This window comes from Pelmatolapia mariae, linkage group LG2 (assembly GCF_036321145.2).
Source record: "Pelmatolapia mariae isolate MD_Pm_ZW linkage group LG2, Pm_UMD_F_2, whole genome shotgun sequence".
Taxonomy (NCBI): Eukaryota; Metazoa; Chordata; class Actinopteri; order Cichliformes; family Cichlidae; genus Pelmatolapia; species Pelmatolapia mariae.
The window spans coordinates 7,893,928-7,901,452 of NC_086228.1; positions in this window are offsets into that span (position 1 = coordinate 7,893,928).

A 7,525-nucleotide genomic window follows, 5' to 3' on the forward strand; every position below is an offset into this window, starting at 1 on the left:
CTGGAGTGCAACCTGCCTGCGCAGATTCTGCCTGTCCTCAAAGAAAATTAAGGACAGACAGAGATACTAAAGACAGACAAACACATTCAAAATATACCTTAATTCCTAAAGTATGGCTGTTTACAGCCAAAGGCAACGGAAACGAGAAGCCACACGTGTCTTTGGACTATCCACCTCACACGATCATTTTCTTATTTATATTTAAATTACACTTTAAATGTGTTTTCCTCCTCGCCTCATAATGACTATCGATGCTAAATTTTAAACTAATGATCTATTTAGAATATATAAATAGCTTGTCTGACATCAATAAATAAATGATTAATTCTTAATTAGTGGTTCAGAGTGCACATTGAGTATATTTTCTAGGATGTACTACATTTATTTTGAGTGAAAAGCATCAATTGTCACACAATGCAATATCCCGTTTTATCTAAAACATGTAAACATAACATAAATACTTATTTAAATATATTTTACTGAAAGAACTTTCTAGAGCCATAGCACCCTTCTTCCTATAAGGTGACAGGGCAAACCACTGCACCGCCATGTCAACCTATTTTATTATTACGTGTCACGGTACTTTCTGACCTCTGTATGACATCTTTTTCTCATGTGCACCATATACAGTCCCTATCAAAAGTTTAAGACCACTTAAAAAATGGCAAAATATCATATTTTGCATGGTTGGATCTTAACAGGGTAACCTTGATGATAACCATGACAAGCAGATCCCACCTGAAATGTTTTCTACGTGACACAGTGGAGGGGGCGCCATAATGGTCTGGGGTGCTTTTTCCTTCAGTGGAACAATGGAGCTTCAGGAGGTGCAGGGGCGTCAAACGGCCGCTGGCTATGTGCACATGTTGCAGAAAGCATCCCTCATGACTGAAGGCCCTCGTCTGTGTGGTAACGACTGGGTTTTTCAACAGGATAATGCTACAGTACACACTGCCCACAGGACAAGGAGCTTCTTCCGGGAGAATAACATCACTCTTTTGGGCCATCCTGCGTGTTCCCCTGATCTAAATCCAATTGAGAACCTTTGGGGATGGATGGCAAGGGAAGTTTCTACAAAAATGGACAACAGTTGCAGACATTAGATGCCTTTCGTGTGGCCATTTTCACCACTTGGAGAAATGTTCCCACTCACCTCGTGGAAACGCTTGCATCAACCATGCCGCAATGAATTTTTGAAGTAATCAACAATAACAGTAGAGCTACTCATTACTGAGTTTATGTTTGGAACTTTGATTTCTGTTTTGGGGGGATTTACTGGGGTTTTTTGGAGGTGCGGTCCTAAACTTTTGATCAGCTGTAAAAAAGCCTGTTTCAGTTCAATAAATTGCATGCTCAAAAAATGTTTTGTCTCACTTCTATTTCCTCTTGTTGCATGTTGAAGCTCTACTTGGAACCTTGTTAAGATCCAACCATGCAAAATAGGATTTTTTTTTTGCCATTTTTCAAGTGGTCTTAAAGTTTTGATGGGGACTGTATGATCAGTCCTATGCTGTTTTACTGTTTCAGTAATTGAAGAGTCCCCCATGACCTCTGAAATACCATCAGATGCCTGTCTCTATGGAAACCTGGGCAAATGTGGTGGGATCACAGACAGTTCCCATGACTGAATCAAGCTCCCCCTTCGACTCTGTCACCACTGGTCCATAGAAAAAAATAAAAATACACAGAGAAATAGCATGTACAGTTTCACACTTTCAGTACTTCTCAAAAATCAACATTTTCCGTGATTTGACTGGTGAATCTAAATTCCATCCGAACAGATAGGGGTCAGATTTGTCCTGGAACAGCCTTAATGTATTTGTAGCACCTGAACAAAAGTAGAAAACATTTAAATTAGTGTACTGTTGTGTATTTTGGGGTCACTTCAGAAAAAATTAACTTCAGGCTACAAGAATGACATGCAGGGCATTTCTGCTGCTCTGCTCGTATTGCAAAAATTGAAGTATAAATAATATATACTTAATTTATATTTATTTATACAATAATTAAAATTAGGTTTAACACAATGAATGTATAATAAATATGTTAAATAAGCAGCTTTAAGTAAACAACTTGAGCCTTTCCTGACAACTCTGAGATATTTTTACACTTTTTACAATTTGTATTCATTCATTTATGTAGTTATTAAAAAAAATCACAATAAAAAATTGAAACCTCAAACCTTTTCAAAACCATCAATGCACTGAGCATCTTTGATATTGTGCAATCTCATACTTCACCACTGGAGTGCACTCACATAGTGGGAAAGAGCCATCACAGGATGTTTGCAGCAATCAAAGGTGTTTTACTTGAGTTACAAAAAAAGAAGAAAAGAATCACCAGACGTGAAATGTGAACTGAACTGATCAGAGTAAGATCTGACCCATCAATGATGCATTGAGGCCTCTGCACAATAATATTTTACAGTTTACGTTCCTGATATAGTTTTAGGGTGCTTCCTTTTGTTGAGCAGAATATCCAATACTACTGGGTTTACTTACCTGTACTTCTGAGCACACTGCTTAGAAAATGGGCACAGTAAATTGTCATCTTGTTCCTGTTTGTAATATTACTTTATTATGCAAAATCTACGTGATTTAACACGTAAGCACATTTATGTATGCTTTGTTTTCCTCAAAGCCATATGCTGTGAATGCACATGCATTTTCAAGAAAAAAGAGAAAATATCACTATCTAAGCTGTGCTTGTTTTTCTATGAAAATCTTTTTTTTATTATTATCCTGTAGTCTCATGTAATTCGATGAAAGGGGATATTAACCTCAGAGGGCTTCAACTATCTCTTTATACGGTCTGTGCATCCCACTCTGAGAGAAGTATCAGGCAGGATGAGTCATAGCAGTCAGACATACACAACCTCCTGACATCTATTCAGTAACAGGAGGACATTATTAGGGTGATTAATGCGTGCATAGCAAAGTATATGTATGTACGTCTCTACAGCAGTTTCTTCTGTGCCTTGGAAATCGTCCTTACCTTTTGTTAGATTAGAGACTATACTAAAAATGTCTTGCAAACACAAGATATTATATAATGATGTCCAACACACAGGATTAATTGATGCCAAATTCCAGACTGTTTTGTTCACTTTATTACTTCTGAGAGGACAAATATTTCCCCAACGTTAAAACTCATTCAGCTAGAAAAGGTGGTCCAAGTTCAGTTAGACAATGAGCAAGAGCTACAAAGACATCTGAAATCCCAAATGAACCTCCAAACATTCTGATGCCCGTACATGGACACAAATTAAACAGGCAATACTTTATCAGCATCAGAACACACAGTTTCTGTTTTAGAAAGGTGAACAACAGCATGCCTCTGCTCATTATTAGTTACTTACACTGGGAATCATTATTTGAGGCCCACTGTGGTTTTAATGTTTATAGAGATCTGAGCAATGGACTTAAAATACAAAAGACACCAGTGCCTGTGTTTTCCAAGTCGCGAAATCAAACTTGTACTTGTACAGATTGAGGTGGCGAGTAAGTGCAGTGGTTCTGGATTTGAACCCACTTGTTCGCCTGTTATCCCTGTTCTTGTGTGGGTTTTCTGTGGGTGCTAAATTGGCCAAAGGTGTGAAGAATTGCCTGGCTCTCTGTGTCAGTGTCTCTGTGGTCCACTGGACTGTCCTGCCTCTTACCCAGTTTCCTGGGATAGTCTGCAGCCCATCCTATAAGCCTGAATTTTGTAAAAAGTTAAGACATTAATAATATAGATTCTTTTCTTTGAACAAACCTGATGGAAAAATATCATTGCTTGGGTTTGCGATAGGTTTTATATTAAACTAACTCTAGTACAATATAACATTGGCAATATTTATGTTAACATTTTATTATTTTTTATCTTCATATTGTCAGTTCCATTTTCAAATAAAACAAATAAAAGAGAGAAAAATAACAATGAGTTTTAGAGGTACTTGTTTTATTATCTTATGACAGAGCTGTGGCAGCTGCTACATTAAATGTCTCCTTTTCATTTATCTGAGCAAAATTTCTCAAATCAAATTGCCAAAATGAGGAAATAGGACCAGGAACTCCTATTGCATTTTATGTTAGAGCATTCTCAAGAGAGAAATCTTAGGATGTTGCGTGAAGATTTCATGCATCCTCTACTGATTTACTTTGCTTTCTCTCTGTGAGTCAACACAAAAGGATAGACTCAGTCTGAGTATGGTCAAGTCCATTCACTGCTGGATATTGAGTATAATGACACCTGGCAACATCCTCAGGCAGTCAAGGTTTCCGTCTTTATCAGGGGCATCAAACAACATTCTTTCCATCTAATCTGACAATAATGTCCCTCACATTATATTAATAATACAGAAACCAGTAATATTGTTATTGTTTTCTTTTGCCTTGGGCTGTATTAATAAATATTTTCAAAAGATGTAGAGGCTAACAAGTTCGTTCTCTGAGGACACTTTGTAAAGCATGCTGGAAGTACTTAGTATCATGAACACCACAAGAATTTCTAAAGGAAATTCTAGCGTACTCTCCTCTGGATTATTTTTTGGTCAGCAGCTCACTGCTGAGTGACATTTCAGACACTGAGATTCACCCTATAGCTGTCAGCGATCATGCTCCTATATCTTTAACACTAATGCACAAGAATAATACTACGCCAAGTAAAAACCGGAGATTTAATACATCACTGCTTAAAGATGAAGAATTTATGAAATATTATAAAAAAGAATGGACTCTATATTTAGACTATAATGACACTCCCGGAACATCAGCTTCTGTTCTATGGGAAGCAGGGAAAGCTGTGATGAGAGGTAAAATAATTTCTTTCTCATCACATAAAAAGAAAGAAGAAAACAAAAATAAGCTATCGTCCAAAAAAACATCAAATCCCTAGAAGAAGCCTATGTGTCCCACCAAGATCAACAAATATTGAACAAAATACGCAAAACGAAACTAGAATTAAATGAGATAATTGATAAAAAAAAAAAAAAATTTAGTACAAAGACTACGCTTACAAAATTATGAACATGGTAATAAATCCGGTCAATTTCTAGCAAACCAGCTAAAAATAAATAAAGAAAAAACAACTATATGTGCTGTTCAAGCTTCATCTGGGAACACAATATATGACCCGAAACAAATAAACAACATTTTCAGGGATTTCTATAAAACGCTGTATTCACCACAAATAAACCCATCTAAAAAGGAAATTGATCAGCTTTTGGACAACATAACTCTTCCAAAATTATTAGAAACTCAAGCAATGGCACTGGATTCACCACTGACACCAGGTGAACTCCAGGAACCCCTGATAAGCGTGCCCAATAATAAGGCTCCAGGTCCAGACGGCTTTCCTGCAGAATTCTACAAAGAATTCTGGACGATTCTAGCACCAGTTTTTTACAGAACGTTGTTGGAAATCAAAGAAAAGGGCAGGCTTCCATCAAATATGAATTCTGCAAACATTAATCTCCTGCTAAAACCAGGCAAAGACCCTATATATCCCTCAAGCTATCGTCCCATATCCCTTATAAATGTAGACCTTAAAATAATCTGCAAAGCTCTCTCAAAGAGATTAGAGAAAATAACCCCCCTCTTAATTCATCCTGACCAAACTGGTTTCATAAAAGGTAGGCACTCATCAACAAATAAACGTAGATTACTTAATTTGATAGACTACTCATACAGTAAAAACCTTGAAACTACAATATTTTCTTTAGATGCAGAAAAAGCGTTTGACAGAGTTAACTGGAAATTTCTATTTGCAACTTTACACAAATTTGGTTTTGGATCTTCTTTCATTAACTGGTTAAAAATATTATACAATTCCCCAACAGCTTGTGTCAGAACAAATGACCAAACACCCTCCAGCTTCTGTCTCCTGAGGGGCACCAGGCAGGGATGCCCACTCTCCCCTTCACTGTTTGCAATTTTTATTGAACCACTAGCAGCAGCAATTAGACAGAATTCAGTAATTAAGGGCATAAAATGCAAGAACGTGGAACATAAAATCAGCCTTTATGCGGATGATGTGTTACTTTTTCTCCAGAACTCACAAACCAATATCTCTGGGGTGATTGAATTGATAAACTCTTTTGCAAGAATATCAGATTACTCAATTAATTGGTCAAAATCTACAGTCTTTCCGATTAATTGCTCCTTCCATAATTCTTCTTCTACACCACTGCAATCAGGAAATATAAAATATTTAGGTATAAATGTTTCTCCCAAGCTTGCAGATCTAACTAAATTAAACCATATCCCACTTTTAAAGAAAGTAGAAGGCGATCTGGCTAGGTGGAAATGTCTACCCATATCAGTCATGGGTAGGGTTGCCGCTATAAAAATGATGGTCTTACCAAAAATAAATTATTTATTCTCAATGATCCCGACTAAACCGCCACAAGATTGGTTCAGATCTCTAGATTCATATATGTCCAAATTCCTTTGGAAAGATAAACCACCACGTATAAGCTTAAAAACACTACAAAAGACCAAGGATAAAGGAGGATTAGAACTACCTAACTTTCAGCACTACTTCTTAGCCAACAGGCTACAGTTTATCTCAGGATGGCTAAAACATACCCTCTTAGACGAACCTTGGCTAGATGTAGAACAAGCACTTTGCAATAATCTAGAGATTTCAGACCTACCATTTATCACCTCAAACATCCAACGACATGAATGCTTCAAAAGTATCAGCATCAGCTCTTCTCTGACAGCATGGTGGGAGTTTCTAAAATTGACGGAGTCTTCATTAATCCCATGCAAACGTACACCTATCTGGAACAACCCTGACATATTACAAAACAATAATATGATAAACTTTCCAGATTGGAGTGGTAAAGGAATCAAATACTTAGAACATATATTAGAAGGAACAGAATTTATTCCATTTGACAGACTAGTTACACAATATGGGATCAACAAGAAAAGATTTTTAGAATATCAACAAATTAAATCCATAGTAAAAAAGACATTTAAACCTGGTCAAGTTGAACTACAAACACCACCAAGTGTGGTTCAATTTCTTACTCTTAAAACCCCCAAATTACTATCCAAAATATACAGAATGCTTTCTAAAACAGATGAATCAATATCACTTCCTATTGCAAAATGGGAAGCGGATTTATCAGTTAACTTAGACCAAAACTTCTGGTCTCAGATATGCTTAAAAACCTTTCATCTAATTAGAAATCCCAGTCTTCAATTAATTCAATACAAAATAGTACACAGAGTACACTATACAGGTCATCGGATGTTCAAGATGGGCTTTACATCTACCAACAACTGCTCACACTGCCAAACCAATTCACCGGACAATTATATCCACGCTCTTTGGATCTGTCCACCAGTTCAGAAGTTTTGGCGCGAGATATGTGAAGACTTATCGAAGTGTCTGAAATGTAACATTCCAACTTCTCCTTTAGTGTGTTTGTTGGGCAGCTTAGATAATGTCACTACAGAAAAGAATATAGCCCATATGGTTTTCACTGCCCTATGCATAGCCAAGAAAACAGTCCTCATGAACTGGAAAAATAAAA